The sequence below is a fragment of the Sphaeramia orbicularis genome, chromosome 4 (assembly GCF_902148855.1).
Source record: "Sphaeramia orbicularis chromosome 4, fSphaOr1.1, whole genome shotgun sequence".
Classification (NCBI taxonomy): Eukaryota; Metazoa; Chordata; class Actinopteri; order Kurtiformes; family Apogonidae; genus Sphaeramia; species Sphaeramia orbicularis.
Window position 1 is genome coordinate 37,000,948 of NC_043960.1, and position 20,478 is coordinate 37,021,425.

Consider the following 20,478-nt stretch of genomic DNA (forward strand, 5'->3'; position numbering starts at 1 on the left):
ATTGAAAACACACCAGAGGGATATATGTTAGGCTATTAGAAAGGTGCTGATTGTGTGGATACAGTAAGAAGTTATAAACTACATTATCCATAAATATATTAGGAAATCTATGTCTCTTTTATCTCCTTTTTCTATGATATAATGTATAAAAAACCAAAACTCCCAAGAAGTCATTACATAGTACTACTAGAGAAAATACTATGAATAAGAGAGTCAATATTAAGACAGTGATACCTCCACGAAACACAGATGCACCTCAGTTAATGAAGAGCACATAGATGAAACCTTATTTTCATCCTGCTTAAAGATCAGATAATGTTGTAAACTGGAGAGAAAAAAAAGAGAGGAAAAAAACTAATTAATTACCACTACGTACCACCTAGTGTGTTCATAATTTATTTTCCAGTCATCATAAAATCATTCACATCAGCAAAACCTCTTTTTCTGATCCAGCCTGGAGATCCTTTCTACGCTTTAACCTGTTGAGCCCTGGGCTGTTAATTTCTAGTCTGAATCATTTCAATGTAACACAAAATAATGGATGAGCTGATAGCAGAGGCTTCATTCATTATAAAACAAAGTTATCATCAGAAAACAGCAGACAAAAGTTATAATCATCACATCATTATGATAATGTAACCTTCATTTTTGCTCTTCTTTGGCTCATTCAGTGAGTTTTACTGGTAGTGAAATAATACTTGTACTGTTGGATCTATTTAGTGTTAGTTTAGCACTGCAAAGTTTGTCACATTAGTCTTTTGCTTTATGAAATTATTCATGACATACACTGGTCTCAGACTGTTAGCTGGTTACATTTTCCATTTAAGTGCTTGCTCTTTGAGTTGTTTTCTGTTTGGTTGAGCTTTTAGTTGACGTTCTAGGGTAACACAAACAGAACTGTGGCTTCACAGGCTACATAATATTCTATACTCTACAAAACTTCACTAAATTTTGACAGCTGGAATGGCAATGGCAATGCCTTCTTAAATACTTAAGCAGACATTAATATAGACAGGTATTTCCCATTTCAAATTATGAAAACTAAATTATGTGACGTGTAATCAGCAAACAGTAATTAAAATTTGTCTCACATAAACACTGTTTTTTCACCATCATTACTGGCTTCATTTTACTGCAGTGTCACCAACTTTAAACACATTAGGTCTGTCCATTCATAATCAGGACCCCTCTCTTTTTCTCTGAGGTAGCTGTTGAGGTCAAAGTGAGTGACCTCAGCTCAGCAGGTCCAAAAACTGGCCTGCGGAGACACTGAGTGGGAAAATGACAGACTGCATTTAATATTCTCCTTTAACCTCGCTAAACGCATGGCACAGAGGGAAGGACAAACGTGTGAATGTGTTAAACAGAAAGAAGTGTGATCAGCAAACGCAGTGTGTCTGACTTTCTGTGAGTATACGACATGAGAGTGTTGATGTGTGATAACTTGAGGTGGAGGACACATGGCCAATGCTGAGCAATGACATTGAGAAGGTACAATTATTACTCAGCACAGCTTCAACCTCCTCTGAACTCCTTCTGTTTTTTGCTTTAGTTTATTTTCCTTTAATATGTTCAGACTTTCTTGTAAGTCTGGTTTTATAAGGCCTTTAGCAAAGGTACAAAAATAAATGAGAGCTTTATGTGTGGTGGAGTTTTCATGTTCTTTCTTTGCATACTCTAGGTTCCATAGACATGCACATTTGTAGGTTAACTGATGAGTCTGTTGCCGTTGGTGTGAATATCTGTCTCTATGTGGTAGTGTGTGATGAGCTGGCAGGTATAAATGAATGAATACATGAATAAATGTATAATTTGTTGCCGTGTTAGTATTTTTGGCAGTTTTACAAAATGTGTTCTATTGAAAAGCTTTGTAAGAGATTAGTCACAGGTAGAGAATAAGCAAAATATCAAATGTTCTCCGCTGCTGCTTCAATACTGCTTTGATTATTTTTATGTTCCACTTTAAGTGAAACTTAACTTGTTTTATGGGATGAGCAGGTTTCATGACCCATGAAACCATAAACTCTTGGGTGTGACAATGAAGTGCTGAATGCACACAAGTTTGTTAATGAGTGAAATTGAAATTGCATGTGGAGGTGTATGCGTGTCATGCGTGATGTGTGTATGTGTGACAGATATTACACATTTGAGAGTGTGAGTGCGCCCACTCATCTGAGTGGGTGAGTGCTGTTTGGGCTGAACACCAGATCCTCCAGGGAGGCGCTTTGTGATACGTTCATCTGCTCTGGACACAGATGCCAGACTTAGGTCCTTTTCATCTGCTTCAACAGATGTCTAGCACACAAGGCGGCTCCAAAACCACTTACAATGAGCTAAATTAGGTTACCAGTACGTCGTCTTTCAGAACTAGACTGGGTCAGACGCGCCAAGTCTGGAACACTGTAAGTTGTTACAGTACATTGTGAAATATCACTGGGAATTGCGTGCAGTGAGGAAAGCGGCTAATGATGGATAGTGAATTGTGGCTAATCTTTACCAACACAGAGTAAAGGAGAGACAAAGGACAGAATCAAGGGACTGTTAAAAATTCATTAGTGAGCAGCCACTGAAAAGCACAGAAAGAGAGAAAGCAAAAGAGAAACAAAGAGAGAAAGAAAGACAGGGAGAGAAATATAAAGAGAAAATTCTCTAAGGAAAACATCTTTCCATTCCCGTCTCCATCTATTTCTCTCTCTAACTCTGTTGCAGTCTCACAGCGAGTGTGGAAGTCAGTGGAGCCGTTCCACAGGGAAGTGTAGCTAACAAACCCCCCAGCAAAACTGCGAACCCACTGCCTGTTCTCTCTGTGCTGTACATGCATTCATTATATATTGTATTCCTCGAATAAAGGCTAAAAAAAAAAAAAAAAAGAGCAGAATCTTGGGTCTTTGTACATGACTGGATGAAAAGAAGAGAAAAAATCCACAAATTAAAATGTAATTTATGATGCTTTGTTTGCTGCTTTCTTCCAGCCACCTAAAATGTCACAAGGAGCTTGTAATGCGACTGGGGTCTGCTGAGCACAACACAAGGCTGCGTACATCAGCGTATGTCTGTGTGTGTGTGGTTTGAGGGGGTTGGTCAGGGATCTTGACTTCTGGGAAAATGAGAATGTAAAGCACTGAATTAATTGAAGTGTTAATGTGCTGTGACTCCAATGTGCGTGTGTGTCTTTACCTCCTGCAAAAGCCTACTCGAAAGTGCTTTTGTTTGTTGTAAAAACTCATTAACAAAGTGAACACCTTTGCGATTTCGAAGTGGAACTCACTGGAGAAAGAAAAGAGCAGCAAGACCAGACATGTACTGCAGGGCGGAAAAAAATGAAAGGAAATTCTGACAGTGATGTAAAATAATAATAGCTCTATGTGACAAGAAAAAATAAAGAAGTCGGGCATCTTAGTTCATAATAATCTCGTCTCATCTGAAACAAAAATCCACTCCAGACTTAAAGACAAAAACCTTGTGAAATGACCTCAGGTTTACATACCAGCCAGTATCAAGCAAACACCAAGAAGGTAGCTACAGTGAAAAGGTCCTCTGCAGATGTATTATGGACTGCACCCACAACATCAGACTGTTGTAGCTCATACCATTTCAGAGGTCCAGTCTTATCTAGAGCTGAAGTCAGGCAGCAAAAGCAGAACGCGCCAAACCCACACAGTCTTTTTGTGGTCAAAAGTAAATGTAGCGAAAAGTATGTGTGTATGCAATGTTGTGTCTGCAGATGTTAATCCCACTGCTGTGGACAGATTGTGAGTGTTTTAAGAAGATTAGAGATTACAGACCACAGAGGGAGATTAGCTGGCAGCTTGATCTACACCTCTGCATGGACTGGCTCGCTCGCTCGCTCTCTCGCCGCAGCTCTGTGAATGCATCCATGTGGTGTGCTTCAGTATCTTGCCTGGTTTTATTCACAAAGTAGTCATGGTTATTACTACTGGTATCACCAATGACTCGGGTTCATTTGTGGGTGGACAAGTGTGTTTGTGCGATAATTATTGATTTGCCAGGTACAAACGCTCCTTTCATTTCCCTTACAGTGAATAAAGGCCAAGGAATGGGGGGGACATACATACACATTCACTCCCAATGGGCTGTTGAGATATTCTCAGTGCCAATTATATCTAAAAGACTGTCACACACAAATGTACAGTCACTGAATGTGGATCAATGGGAAGGGCAGCCAGCCAAGAGCCAGTCAATTTTCCCTCTTTGGTTTCTCTGTAACAGTGGAACCCCCACTGAAAAAAGACCAATATTTAACATGTTACACCCTGTTACAAATACCTCAGCAGTGAGAGTATAAAACTCAGAGGAGTTTGTTTTCTTCTTGTCAGTCTTTCATTTTGTTAAGAACAATACTTCTAACACTGTTGTACATTTAAAAAAAAAAAAAAAAAATACATGTGAAGAAGCAGGGATGGTTTTTGCAGCATCTTCGGCTCATACTGAGGAGAAGTCAACCATGGTTCAATCATGAGTCAGAGCTGTGCTGACACAGGTGCACTGGGCATTACAGATAGAGGGGAGGGGAGAAATGGCAGAATTTCTGTTCTAAGACCCAAGGAGGAGAAGAAGCACACAGTTGTTGCATAATTCCTGATGAATCCATAAGAGTAACACGAAGACTGTATGTTTTCACACTCTGACACAAATTATTTTTCAGCTCTTGGAAAGAACACATTTGAAGATCTCTGTATGAAAGTGCATAATGCTGTGAATTCCAACTGAAACATATGATTTTAGTTTTCTCTGCATCCCAGTATTCACCCAACAGACCATCAATGTGCATTAAAAACCTGAACAGAATGGTACAAAATGGCCCAAACCGAACCTGACACTGAATGATTGTCATTTTCATGCACCAGTTTAATTCGACTGCAGCTGCCTGCTCATTGTTTTCACCACAGTTAATTTAAGAAACGCCAGTGAAACACAGGCACGTTGTAGCAGGTAACTTAAACAGGCTATCAATTTATTGTGGGGCTGAATTGTATCCATAGTAACAAGTGTCACTGGAGTGCCTCAGAAAAGTAGATGTTTATGCAAATGTTGAGGTTACATTCAACCCTATGGTGTAGAGATATTATAGGATAAATTGCTGTTTGGATGTTTTCCACATGTTGAGTGAGTGTTGAAACTGTAGCAACTGATTGTGTTACTCTTCATAAAAGCTTCGTGCATACACAGCTACACAACAGTTGAACACTTGAGACTACATCAGACACTTGTTGGTCCTACAGCTTTTTAGGTGATTGAGTTTTGCAAGATGCTAAACCTTAGTTTGCTCATTGAGTTTTATAGCAACAGCACTGTGATTCAAACTTCACACAGAACGGAGTTAAAGAGAAGATCTGTGCTTAATATAATCTTTGCAGGTTGTCATTTTTAAACAGACATTTACATGGTAAAGACGAATTTCTGTGCAGCATAAAAATGTTCCGTGTCTTTCCAGATCAGAGGTACACCATGTCTCCAGCTGAGATACAAATTCACTGTTACAGACCTACTTTTGCAAAGGATGTGAAAAGCTTTAGGAACTGGAAATGTAAGCTCCAGCTTACAATGATTTCTTGATGTCATGACTGCACAGCCTAAAAACAGTCTTTTCAGCTACAGACTTTACCCAATGTTCATGCAAAAAGCATTGTCCACTGTTAAACAGTACACAGATACAAACCCTGCTGTACTGCTTTGGAAAGACATAAATTGCAACAGACAGGCAGAGTTGTGAAAACTGAAAGAAAGTGGTCACAAATAAAAGGAATGTTGAGACTGTAGATGGAACAGACGGGGATGAGAACTGAAAGGAGTCCTCAACAGTGTTTTCTTTGAGAGTTTCCACACAATACTCTTTGGGTTTCTATGACGACCTGAAGTCGCCTGCTGGGCTAATACAGGCAGAAGTAAGAGGTCTTTTTGGCAGGAGCAGAGAAAGTATTCAAGTCTTTTACCTAGCAACAGGGTGACAGTATGGAGCAGTTAAAAGGGTCTCATTAAGATTTTTACTTTCATAAAAACAAAAAAAAACCCTAACTTTTATGGTCTAGCAAATATATAAACTCAATCATCAAACATCATAATAGAGCAGGTGACTAGAACCTTAGGAACAGTATCTGCACAGACTACTGAAGGAAATATTTCACTGTTACATATTAACACTAGACAGCACTTATAAACCTACAGCTGTCAAAACTTAATTCACAAAGTAGTAATAACAGCCAACAGGCAAATAAAACAGAGTGAGTAGTAGCCTACAGGGTTTCCACTGGCTTGCAGCACTTAAGAGCTGACAAAGTGGAAATACTCACATAAACTGTCTTTGAAATGCACAAACCAGACAGCTGGTTGGGATGCACACACTGCATGGAGGCTACATGAATGACTCCCTGTTGTTTTATGTTTGACGCCTTGTCACTACGTGGTGAATATTACTGCATATGAATCCCAGTAACCTATTCAGAAAGAAAGAGAGAGAGAAAGAGAGAGAGTGCAGGAGTGTGTCTGCAGAGAAGCAGCTCCATGATTAATGCGGCTTTTAGCTGCAGCGGAGCCTGGGCCCCCAAAGCAAACTGACCGGGTCGCCCATTCAGCTCTGTGTTTCTGTCCCTTTCTTTTCCTTTTCCTTTAGCTCAAACTCTGTGACTGAATCCCAGCTGTAGCAAAGACACTCCACTGATTAGATTACTACACTGACACTTCACTTAAGGATTCTCCTGCAGAGTGGACCATTTTAACCAGTGCATGAATAGAATAAAATAAATGTGTAAAAGTTACATTAAAATATAAAAGATAAGCTTAGAGGAGCAAAGAACTGCAGCAAGCCCCCCCTCCCCGAAAAAAAAAAAAAAAAACACTAGATCTACCACAGAAAAACCAGATTAGATTAAAATACCATTAAGCACAATTAAGATAAAGTCACCATCCAATAGAAGACCAGTGTCAAGTCCCAGGGTTTGTGCAGAGCACACAGCAGCAGGAAAACCCCAACTGGGAGAGGGACACCACCAAGGAGAGAGAGCACATTAACCAGCACAGATATTCATGAGCGGGAAAGGACTTAAAAACTTGCTGTGATTTCACACATTTGTAGAGAATGACTGAATAATGTGACGCGCAGTGACAGGGGCAGTCTCAGAGAACGGAAGTGTTCAAGCAGACGCAAAATGCAGCAAAAACCACTGTCATCTCTCCCGCCTAAGATCACACACACACACACACACACACACACACACACACACACACACACACACACACACACACAGGACACACATTCAAACATGCATCCGGACCCTGATCAGGACTGGGTTTTGGGCAGGGGGTCACTCCTCCACACCCGCCCAAAACCCACGATGCACCACCACTAACACCACCACCACCACCACTACCAGCAGCAGCAGCAGTAATAGATAATTCATTGCAGTGATAGAAGCAGAACACACTGAATCCACAGGCTCCTTAAAGCATCACTAACTGTACCACACCGATCTAAGAAAAAAAAAAAAAAAAAAAAAAAAAAAAAAAAAAAAGTAGGCTGCAGACTTTTTTGGGGCTGCATCCAAAGAAAGAGCCGGAATGATTCGCTACTTGTGGCGCATCCGTGCAGACTGTCCGCATTTGGGCCACTTACCTTTACACTACAGCGAAAATGTGCACAGTTAGTTCCCATTTTTGCAAAAAGCCTTTAGATCCATTCATTCCCGCGTATCCCCCTCCTGGTTTATTCAGGCATCCACAGTGTGTTTCAGCAGGAACAGTAATCCACTTTTCCATCCCGGGGAGAACGCTTGCAAGCTTCGTTACATCTTTTTCCACAATCCCCACAAAACTATGCCAGGCTTCTTTTCAGCGCGTTTTTTTCTTCCTCTCTCTTTTCCTCTGGCCCCTCTTCCCTCCTCCCTCTCTCTCTCTCTCTCGCTCTCTCTCTCTCTCTCTCTCTGAGGTTGCCTGGTTACCTCTTTCTGTAGGCTGGTTCAGACCGCCGGCCGGCAGCCAATCACAAAGCAGGGTTCATCTTAACCCCTCCACTGCTGAACTGTCCTGATTTCCAGCTTTCAAGGAGTGGGGGGGGTGGCAGGGGAGTGGATGGGGGTGAAGAGGAAGAAAAGCACTGGGTAATGGGGAAGGATTTAGAAACTGTATATTAACTGAATTATAATGAGGGGAAAAAAAGAAAGATGAAAGAAGTGCAGAGCTGATGTGGTTTTAGGTTCGAAATAAAAAGTTGCAGCACTAACGTCACCAGATTTAATAGTAATGGTGATGGTGGGTGTGCTTCGTCAAACAGTCAGAGAGATGAAGTTCTGTTAAAAGATGACTGTAGGGTCCAAAGTTCAGCATCATCACACTAACACACACACACAGTGAAGCCATGGGGTGAACTCAGTCATTGCTCATGATTGTCCGCCAGCATCCTTTACGCTGCAGCCTTCACCTCGTCATTCAGCGTAGGCTATTGATTGGAAAAACCACCCGCAGTTATGTCTCACACTCCAGATCGTGTGTGTGTGTGTGTGTGTGTGTGTGTGTGTGTGTGTGTGTGTGTGTGTGTGTGAGTCATGGACTTGGCAAACTCACCATGATGTCTAACTTTCCTGTTTTGAGTGTAGACACGCAAGTTTTTGGAAGTAACAAGAAATGAGGGCCGGGAGATGCAACTCTGACACTACAGAGAACTTTTCATTGAATAATTAGTGGGCGATTCACAAAGGAAACAGGACTATGAAAGGCTGATGCAATGCTGACTTAACTGAACCCAGTATTTTTGCAGATTCACGCCTTTCATGCTTTTGCTCCATCCTCCCTTAAGCCTCGACCTTGTTTAGCTTGACCCTTTTAATCCACACCTCCCTGTCTTCACTTTCCTTCACCTGGACCTTTACCTGTCCCATTTCTTCTCCACCTCCTCACACAGGAGCATCACCCTGAATGGATGTGGAGTGCTGCTGTCTGAGTTTAAATAGCGTCACAGTGAATGCTGCTTCTCTGGTTTAGACTCAAGGAAATTCTTCTGCTGATCAAATAACAGTATGATTTGTTTTCACTTGTCCTGTAAATTATTGTTTGTTGTAACTGTATGAGGTAACTGTATGTTGTAACTATATGTTGTGTTTCACGCTGTCTCTTGGCCAGGAAAAGAGGTTCTTAATCTCAATGGGATCTTTTTTCTGGTTAAATAAAGGTTAAATTTTATATATATATATATATATATATATATATATATATATATATATATATATATATATACATACATATACAGGGTGGGGAAGCAAAATTTACAATATTTTGAGGCAGGGATTGAAAGAGTGTATGACCAATTAGTTTATTGAAAGTCAAGAGAATTTATTTGCCACAAGAAAATTTACATAATAGAAAATGTTTTTATTTTATGTGTCCTCCTTCTTCCTCAATAACTGCCTTCACACGCTTCCTGAAACTTGCGCAAGTGTTCCTCAAATATTCGGGTGACAACTTCTCCCATTCTTCTTTAATAGTATCTTTAAGAAAGTCGACATTGCTGTGTGATGCTCTATTGGTAGCATGTTCTAAAATGCCCCAAATAACATAATCCAGAGGGTTTAGATCTGGGCTAGAAGGCGGCCATAAACATGATTCCCAAAAATTGCTAAAGTTGGTTTTGTTGCTGTTGTCAACAAGTGTTTTGGTGTTCTTGTGTAAGATTTTAACTTCAAATCATATTTTACTGCATTTCTAACAGTCTTGTTGTCTACCTCAAGTTCAATTGCCATTTTTCTTATGGATTTGGTTGGATCCTTTAGGATTTTGGATTTGAGAGCTTTAATAAAAGCTTTGGTACATTTTTTGTTGCTTCCTCCACTTCCAGACTTTCTCGTAATAGTTTTGCTCATAGTCATTCTCTTCTTTCCATTATAAACAGTCTTTATGGACACTCCAACTATTTTTGAAATCTCCTTTGGTGTGACGAGTGCATTCAGCAAATCACACACTCTTTGACGTTTGCTTTCCTGATTACTCATATGGGCAAAAGTTTCTGAAAAGGTATGGATAATAGTGTTAGGTATGACTGACATCAATATATGTTTGGTTTCAAAACAATTGACGTTGTGCCTGCTGAGAAAAAACAACTAAATGTTCATTGTAAATTTTGCTTCCCCACCCTATACATACATATATATATATATATATTAGGGCGGGGCAAGTTAACACGTTATTACCGCGTTAACGCATTCATTAAATAACGCCGACAGTTTTTTAAATCTCCCGTTAATGCCGTTCTGCCTTTCAAGCAAGTCTTAGTTCATTTATACATACGGACTCTTATTTTGAAACTCATACTTTTATTTTGGTGCTCCACACACACCAAGCGCCAGTGCCCTGTGTGAACTGCGTGTAGCTGAGAGGAGAAAGTGAACTTTCCAAGTAATGCTGAATCAAACTTTGTTTAACTCCTGCAGAAGCAACACCTGTATGTATCAATCATTCTATTGTTTGCTAAGTAATTTCACATGCAAACGTGCCGTTAGAAACATGTTTATTACAATGTGTTATTAACATGTTTAAGCTAATTTGTTTATGCTAGCAGTCGGAGATGGGTTGCTAATTCTTTATGCAGGCCCATGTTAAGTTTATGTAAATTCGTTGGTTGTGTTTAGATATAATATGCCAGCCTTTGAACTAACCTTTACTTATTTACGATGTAATAAGCTCGATGCTAACTTGAATGGGAAAATCCATAGACATGCTAACAATTAGCATTTACAGATTAATTTAAGATTTACAACGTCTTTTATCCAGCAGCAAAGGTTCACATCAGAGATATTTTATACTATTCATTCTAACAACAACTGAACATAAAATACTCACAGGCAAACGTTTTTGGGGTCAAACAAACAGAGTGAAAGAAACGTGTCTGTTAGTTCCTTCTTATGTCCTAACTGACTACGGCAACACCGCAAGGACAAAACATACGTTAGTGCAACTTATTCCCACCACTAGAGGGCCCCCTTTGTTTGCTTTTAACAACTGAACATCAGATATTATTGGGCTTATTAGTATTAGTACTCATTAGTGGGCTTGAGACTCCTGTCAATCACTCACAAGCGGAAATAAACTGGAGTGGACATAAACATGGAGAAAAGTACCCGTCTGTTACATGGACATTTTCATTTTAAATGTCTTCAGATGGTGGGGTTGAGAAGGACAAAGTTGTTTGGAAGCACTGCAATGTGGAATTAAAAATTTCCAGGCCCAAAAATTTTAATAGCTGCCCAGCAATAATATATATATATTTTAAGGCAGAGTGTGAGTTAGAATTTGTTAAGGAGTCGGGTAAATCAGAGGCTGGAAATTAAGGTTCCTGTTGTTTTGACTTTCCTGGTACCCATGGAACAGGGCCACTATGGCACTGGTTTAAAAGGGTTCACCACGTGCATCAGAAGCTGAATCTCAGTCAACATTAGTTAAGTTAACCCATAAAGACCCAGTGTTACTTTAATGGCACCTTCCAAATGAGTTTTTCCTCTATATTTAAGCTTTCTGAGTGATTTATCACCATTTATTACATCATTATCATCTGTATTTTGTATTTTTCAGTGTAAACCACATATTTTCCTATATGAAATTCACTGATCATGTAAATGTTTATAAAGCTCAGATTAAAGTTGAGGGTTTTTATATCAGAAACTGAGAAAACTAAAGAAAAAGTGTCTATTTCAGCAAAGGTATCATTAACTGAACATAAACCAAGTGTTTCCATCCACTGTCATTGCTCAAACTCCATGGGTTTTACTGGTGAATCAGTGTTGTAGAAGATGACAGTGTTTCCGAGTTCACAACAGAGCCTCTGAACGTCCAGATGGGTCATATCTGAGGACCATGAAAAGATGAATAACTGCATTTTACACCATGTATTGATAGGATTAGTGGATCAGAAGTTACTAAACATTTTAAATCAGTATATGATTTTAGTCGCCAGTGGCTGTTTGGGTCTTTAAGGATTAAAGTACAAGTGACAATGTTAAGTTAAACATCTACTACTATTTCTTCATCTAGTCAACCCCATATTTGCCTATTAACTTGATTCCAACATCAGACATTGAGTGTTGTGGAAGAGTCACAATGAAATCATTGTACATTTGTGCGATATTTGTTTTCTTTTTTTGTTGATTTATTTCCATATATTGGAGTGTTCTTTTGGATCTGGAATTTCTTTTGCCTACTTATGTTTGAAGTGAAGTCTATCTATATGTGTAATACAGTTATGAAATGGACAGAGTTTATTTTGGTATGTCAAACATTGTTATGAAATGCACTTATGAAATGCGCAGTTTATTTTTGATATGGATAATATTTTTGGTGTTTTGTGCAGGATTGTTTAAAATTTATTATGACATGTGTAAGATTCATAATAAATTTTAAACAATCCTGCACAAAACACCAAGATTGTAAGATTGGGCGACATGGTGGTGCAGTGGATAGCACTCGTCCCTCACAGCAAGAAGGTCCTGGGTTCGATTCCAACACCAGCTGACGGGGGGTGGGACCTTTCTGTGTGGAGTTTGCATGTTCTCCCCGTGTCTGCGTGGGTTCTCTCTGGGTACTCCAGCTTCCTCCCACCATCCAAAGACATGCACTGATAAGTTAATTGGTTTATCTAAATTGCCCATAGGTGTGAATGTGAGAGTGATTGTTTGTCTCTATATGTCAGCCCTGCGATGAACTGGCGACTTGTCCAGGGTGTATCCCGCCTTCGCCCCTATGTAGCTGGGATAGGCTCCAAGCGACCCCCGTGACCCTAGTGAGGATAAAGCGGGTTCAGAAAATGAATGAATGAATGAATGTGTAAGATTTGTTAAGGTACTTTGAGGAACTGACATGGGACTTTGTGATCACTTCATCCCGCTCCCTTTTGAATTTTTTTTTTTTTTTTACTTTTTTTTTCCTTGTTCTTTTTTTTTTTTTTTTTATAATATTCAAAATAAAATAAAATTGTGTCAAAAACACGGTATTCAAAATCTCTGATGGGACATTTTAGGGACAATTTGACAGATTAGTGTTGCTAAATGACCCACATTTTTACTTTTTAATTCATTTTTACTGTAGTTGGACCATAAGGGATTATCCAAAACAAGGAGCTACTTTATATTGAAATAAATGTTAGACCCTGAATGTATCACCAGTTCATTGCAGGGCTGACATATATAGAAACAAACAATAATTTAAGTAGACCCATTAGCCTATCAATGCTTGTCTTTGGATAGTAGGAGGAAGCCGTAGTACCCAGAGAGAACCCGTAAACTTCACATAGAAATGAATCCAACCCAGGCTAACCACTACACCACCGTGCAGCCCATATCTTTTCTCTTCCCCAACTCCACCACTTCCTATCACAAAGCCCCACCCATCACTGTTCCCATCCTCCCTTCAGTGTCCCACCCCTCTCACCCTTTGCTTCCCAACTGTGTTTTCTTACCTAAGTGTAGCTGTAGTTTACCATACCTATCTGTGCAGAGCCCCCTGTCTATCTCCCTCCCACAGTATCTCTGCCCTTTTTGCCATATCTCCCTCCCCCAGCATTTGCCTTGCTCACACTCTCCTCACTCACCTTCCTCCACTCTTTCGTAGCCTCTGTCTGTCTCAGCTTGGCTGAGCAGATAAACTCCTGGATGCTCATGTGGGCAAGCGAGCAGCTAGCCTTCTCTTTCCTGTCTATCCTATATGACACACAAATCAGTCACGTAGAAACACACGTCATTGGATGTACCTCCATACACACATAGGCACATGCCACTTCCTAGCTCTTCTATGATAATCCATGGGAATGTCCACATGGATATGATCTACAGTGAGAATGTGAAGGTCAGCTCCTTCATACTATTCACACAAAACACTCCTCACAGGATTAGGATTCCTCTAATTCACACATATGCAGGAAAGGAACAGAGTGAGATAGAGAAAGGGGGAAAAAAGACAAGACAGGAACAGACAGTAAGACAAGAAACAGAGAGAAAAAACAGGGAAGGATGAAAGAATGGAAATTTATGCGTATTATCAGCAAAACGGGTCAAACTCGTTAAAGGCAACAAAGGCAGTTCTCTAATTGTCTGGGCACATGTCTGCACTGCTGAACTACAGTATCAGAGGCACAGTACAGTGGTAGTGAGAGCTGGCGACTGTCAGAGCCTCGTCGGACATATTGCACTAAGCCTGATTAGAACCTTAAGCCATGCAAGATGTTGACTAATGCATGAGTTTTTAAACAGCACAGACACGAGGTTCAGAATGAAACACATTAAAACATGTTTCACTAATGGATGAGTGAATATTAAACTGGCATCTTTCGAGACAACAATTAGACAGGATGTAGAAGAAAAAGATGAGGTGAAAGGATTAAGGAGCAGCAGCTACTATTATCAAAACAAGATAAATTCCCCTCTCTTTTTTAGTCCACATTTAGTTCATTAGAAAACTAACTTTGATAAAGACATGATTTATGATTATGTGTTTATACACCACATTAAAAGCCTTAATTATAAATTGCTTCCTTTTCATTACAACAACTCTTTTAGTTGGCAGCTCAGACCTTATTTCCCCATGTAGTACAGTCACATGACATTGTAATCAAGCATCAGTTGACAGCTTTAAATGACAGTCTCCTCTGAGAAGGCGTCAATATGTCTGGAGGTGAATTTGAGAAACAGATCTGGCTCGGAATGAGATTAGCTTTGACCCAAATGCTCACACAAGCACACGATGACCTGTCTCACCTACTGTCTCTCTTGTTGCTAATTTAGCTGTGTACACCAGGGTGCTGCGTCTTGGCTGAATGTGTGAGTGAATTATCAGGAGTGAATGAAAGACACAGAGAGGGCAGGAACGGAGCTATGACGTCGGATGATCCCCACGATAAAGCAGGAATATCACAGTGAGAAACACTGCTCCTGCTACAACACCTCCAATGGATCAGAATATCAATTGCCTGACAGATGTGAAGAGGCATGTGGAGATATTTAAGGGATAGAGAGTGTAGATGGTTTGACAACATGACCAGATCTTATTCTATTTCTATATGAACATGAAATGAAAAAGAGACAGTCAGAAGGAGAGAGCCTGCTAAGGAACACTCAAAACTGAAATCTAGGTGACAGGTTGACTTGTGTGTAGTTGGTTCCGACAAAGAGGAGGAGGAACTTTTGTGTGTGCGTGTGTGTGTGTTAACTCACAGGAGGTTTTAGGTAAAAAGACATGCTAGGTTGATATATCACACATGTTTCTGCTTCTATCAGGATGTGTAAGTTTGGGGGCGTCTGCCTCTGGGAGAATCCGTCATGTTTCATCATATGTCATTAAGATGTTTCATGCATCTGTTGCCTGGGAGACACAAACAACACTGATTTCACACCAATTTCAGCTATGTGTGATCATCAGGTGCATTGTCAACCCTTCCACTCTAACACACTGATCTTCATTCCGTAACCTTTACAGACCTTTGGTGGTGACTTCCAGTTGATATTTTACAGTATCTTTTCTATGTGACTTATCACCATTTATTATGTTATCCTATGAATTTTTCATTTTTCATTGAAAAACAATTAACTACTGGCCTTGTGAAAGTTATTGTATCCGAACATAGACACCTAAAGAAAACAGCTCTGTGCAGAACTTTTAGACCAGCTTTGGCTTTGTTGCTTTCATAGGGTTGGAATGAACATACTAAACATATTTCTCAGTCTTCAATACTGTGCACATATTATCTCTGTAGTGGCTTTACCTTTAGCTACTACTATGGTGTGGAAGGGTTCAACCTGTTGTATTTTTTGACATGTGCATGAATGAATGTCCAGATGGTTTTCTTTGTCTTTGGATATGCCAATCCATTTATTGACAAATATCAAGTCCAAGTGTTCATTATAGGTCACAATCATTGTTCTATATAATCTCTATAAATAAACAAAATAGGCTGCTTAAAATAAAAAACACTGAAAACGCCGACCAATTTAATTTACTTTGTGTCTCATGGTCAGAAAATTGTTTGGGGCTGTCCTCACACACACCCATACCAACACCCATGATGAATTAAGGTCGAAACAAAAAAGAGGAATAAACAAACAAAACTGTACTTTGGCTCCAACGATCTCAGAAAATATAACGTGCAAAGTATTAGAAGCACACAAAAGGTAAGCACTAAGTGGCTTCTACAGGCTAAAGGTTGTATTTAGTGTCACCATGACGATGAACATTAAAGAACATTAGATGTGTTGAATGAATGTAAAACAGAAAATGAATGTAGTAAATCTCATATTGTCTGAACAAACACTGGCAAACCGTCCGGCGCCTCAGCAGAGGAAAGCAGTGCGCCACCAATACTGTTTACAGTGGAAGTGGGGAGCTGCTGACCACGACTGGGGATGTTGTCGGCCGGTGGAAGGAATACTTCGAGGATCTCCTCAATCCCACTGTCACGTCTCCCATGGAGGAAGCAGAGGCTGAGGTCTCAGAGGTGGACTCGTCCATCACCCAAGCTGAAGTCACCGAGGTGGTTGGCAAGCTCCTCGGTGGCAGAGCTCCGGGGGTGGATGAGATTCGCCCTGAATACCTTAAGTCTTTGGATGTGCAGGGATTGTCTTGGCTGACACATCTCTGTAACATCGTGTGGCAGTCGGGGACAGTACCTCTGGACTGGCAGACCAGGGTGGTGGTCCCCCTTTTTAAGAAGGGGGACCAGAGGATGTGCTCCAACTACAGGGGGATCACACTCCTCAGCCTCCCGGGGAAAGTCTATTCCAGGGTACTGGAGAGGAGGATCCGACTGATAGTCGAACCTCGGATCCAGGAGGAACAATGCGGTTTTCGTCCCGGTCGCGGAACACTGGACCAGCTCTATACTCTCCATCAGGTGCTCGAGGGTTAATGGGAGTTCGCCCAACCAGTCCACATGTGTTTTGTGGATCTGGAGAAGGCGTTTGACCATGTTCCTCGTGGTATCCTGTGGGGGGTGCTTCGGGAGTATGGGGTCCGGGGCCCTTTGCTAAGGGCAGTCCGGTCTTTGTATGACCGAAGCAGGTGTCTGGTTCGCATTGCCGGCAGTAAGTCAGACCTGTTCCAGGTGCATGTTGGACTCTGGCAGGGCTGCCCTTTGTCACCGGTTCTGTTCATAATTTTTATGGACAGAATTTCTAGGCGCAGCCAGGGGCCGGAGGGTGTCCGGTTTGGGGACCACAGGATTTCATCTCTGCTTTTTGCAGATGATGTTGTCCTGTTGGCCTCATCGAACCTGGACCTTCAGTGTGCCCTGGGGCGGTTTGCAGCCGAGTGTGAAGCGAGACAGATGAGTATTAGCACCTCCAAATCCTAGGCCATGGTTCTCGATCAGAAAAAGGTGGTTTGCCCTCTTCGGGTCGGTGGAGAGTCTTTGCCCCAAGTGGAGGAGTTCAAGTATCTTGGGGTCTTGTTCATGAGTAAGGGAAGGATGGAGCATGAGACTGACAGATGGATCGGTGCAGCGTCTGCAGTGATGCAGTTGCTGTACCGGTCGGTTGTGGTAAAGAAAGAGCTGAGCTGAAAGGCGAAGCTCTCGATTTACCGGTCAATCTACGTTCCTACCCTCACCTATGGTCATTAGCTTTGGGTCATGACCGAAAAGACAAGATCCCGGATACAAGCGGTCAAAATGAGTTTCCTCCGCAGGGTGGCTGGGCGCACCCTTAGGGTTAGGGTGAGGAGCTCAGGCACCAGGGAAGAGCTTGGAGTAGAGCCGCTGCTCCTCCGCATCGAGAGGAGCCAACTGAGGTGGTTCGGGCATCTGTTTTGGATGCCTTCTGGACGCCTCCCTGGGGAGGTGTTCCAGGCATGTCCCACTGGGAGGAGACCTCAGGGAAGACCCAGGACACGTTGGAGAGACTATGTCTCTCAGCTGGCCTGGGAACGCCTCGGGGTCCCCCGGAAGAGCTGGAGGAGGTGTCTGGGGAGAGGGAAGTCTGGGCGTCCCTGCTTAGACTGTTACCTCCACGACCCGGCCCCAGAAGAAGCAGAAGATAATGGATGGATGGATGGATGGAGGAGAACTAAATACCTTACTTTAAGCATTTTTTTCCTTGAAACTTTTATTTTAATACTGTACATATTTGCTATATATTCTGATTTTAACTTAATACAGAATCTGAGAATTGCATATGTATGGTCATTAAAACTTTGCTAAAACAACAAATATAATGGTAGCCTAAGAATTTTGCACATTTTGACGTATCACTAACTGAATGTAAAAACAGTCTTTTATCAAACTACATGGATTTTATTAGTCAATCGGTGTTGCAGAAGATGGTGGTGTTTTCATGTTCACTACAGAGCCTCTGATCGTCCAAATGGGTCATATCTGATACCTGTGAAAAGCTGAGGAACTGCATTTGACCCAAATTATTTAACTTCATTGATAGGATTGATGGTTCCAAAGTTATTCAACAAATTAGGTTAGCAGAGGCTTTTGGTCGCTGGAGGTTGTTTAGGTTTTTGAGGGTAAATAAACATTATTTTTGTGATTGCTTGATATGCCTTCTGTGATAAATGTCAGGTTTTACATTGGCAATATGGCATAACAGCCTGTTGTACCTGTACCAGGCTGTGTTTGTGGTTGTAAAAAAAAAATAACCTGAGACATGAAAATAGATTAATCTTGTTTTAAAACATTGTAAATATGTGTATGTATCAAAATAGGAACACAATTTGTGGCAGCACAGTAATTAAGGGAGGTTATTAGTAAGAAAGGATTAACATGGTCTTACTGGAGGTGACAGCATTAGCAGCAACATTAGGACTTAATTGATTTTTTTCTTGGAAAAAAATGCTGTCAATAAAGTATTAATGTTTCTCTAATTTTTGCCTGTCACAATTTGCAGCTTTGCTGTATCTATTGATTAATTTTTTAGTCCTGCAGTACTTTGTGCAGTTGTAGTGAAATAGAATAATATATAACATACATGCCTCTGTATACAATCTCAGGCAGTTTCATATTCCCCAGATAAAAAACTATAAAATAAGCATTATGTGAGCTCTGCTTTTGCTGCACTTCTTCTGATAAACACAATTTCTCTCTATGATTCAGCACCAAACCTTAAATCTATGAACACAAAGCAGATCCCTGTGGAGAACCACTATCCCATGCTGTCTTCATAAGAACACACACAGACCACATCTCTTCTGGTTGAGAAGGGCTGCCGCTTGATGCAGCTAGATCAATTAAGATAAGTTTTTCCCCAGCTGATTCAGAAACCTCCTATACTCTACACAATGGTTGTTTGGACAGCTTTGTTCTCTTGATGAATTTTGCAACATCCTCACAGGTCATAGATCTTTCCATCACTGTGCTTTGCATGTTTTTGTCATTTATGAAGATACTGGTTAAGTAAAATAAATTCACAACAATGGACTTACAGCTGTAAAACACCAATGGCAGGTCTTATCTTATTTTATGATGCTAATCCAGTGAACGCTCACTGAGAAAATGAATTACCTTTTTTTTAATAGCTTAATATTGAACCTCTACAATTAGAAATTTTATCCAACTGCTATGATCACAAAATCCTGTGCACCAGATCACCTCTAATGAAATAAAACCTTAATACAGGGGCTGCAAATTTTTACAGTTCAAGAGAGACCCAAAAGACATTAGGAATTTAACATCTGCAATTTTTACTGACTTTTGCTGCCAAATTCACCAAAGAAACGAGTCCAGGAGAAACATAACAATGTCAGTCACAGCTAAAACTGATGAGTAGCAATACATCACAAAATCCAAAGATTTATTTTTTTCTGTAGTTAAAACAAAACGTTTACCTGGCCGTTGTTTTTTGACTCTGACTATCCAATTTTTTGAGTGCCAAGCTCTTTACTGATTTCCTCTCCAAATAACACACATTTAGCTTTCATTTCATGCACATGATCACAGAAGTCACAAATATGAAGTGATCACATTTTTAGGTCAAGGTTTGCAAATGAGAGAAAGCCTTAAACACAGCATCTGAACTCAATTGAGCAGCAGAGCCAAAAAAAAAAAAAAAGAGTACACCTCCATTTTAACCCATAAAGACTCAGTGCTACTTTTGTTGCAGTTCCCAAATGAAATTTTCCCTCATGTCAACCTTTCTTAAGTGATTTATCACCATTTATTATAATATGATGCTCTGTATTTTGCATTTTTTATGTGAAAATCAGGTATTTTCCTATATCAAATTTACTGCTCATGTGCACGTCCATAAAAGCTCATATTAAAGTCGAGGGTTATTACCGTAAATTCTGGACTATAAGCCGCTACTTTTTTCCCACGCTTCAAACACTGCGGCTTATACTCCGACGCATCTTATACGACGATTTTCCCTTATTGCCTGCCACACCCCAGGGGAGAATCTGTCTATTGTTACCAGGTATGCAGGAATGGATAACATTAACAACTTAACCTTTATAAAGTTAATATTAACACACACAAAAGGGGAACTTTTAAGGAAA

General features: G+C 40.5%; 1 protein-coding gene across 6 annotated transcripts in view; it reads right to left on the bottom strand.

The window, feature by feature from the left end:
• Positions 1-20,478, bottom strand: part of dab1a (DAB adaptor protein 1a) — a 210,211-nt gene that overhangs the window by 75,916 nt on the left and 113,817 nt on the right. For 4 of the 6 annotated variants that reach the window (XM_030132444.1, XM_030132445.1, XM_030132443.1 and 1 more), the window contains exon 1: positions 7,631-7,891. The exons of the other annotated variants lie outside the window; for them this stretch is intronic. The gene's annotated coding sequence lies outside the window, so the exon portion shown is untranslated. Of the gene's footprint in view, positions 1-7,630; positions 7,892-20,478 lie in introns of those variants that run through there. 6 annotated transcript variants of the gene reach the window in all.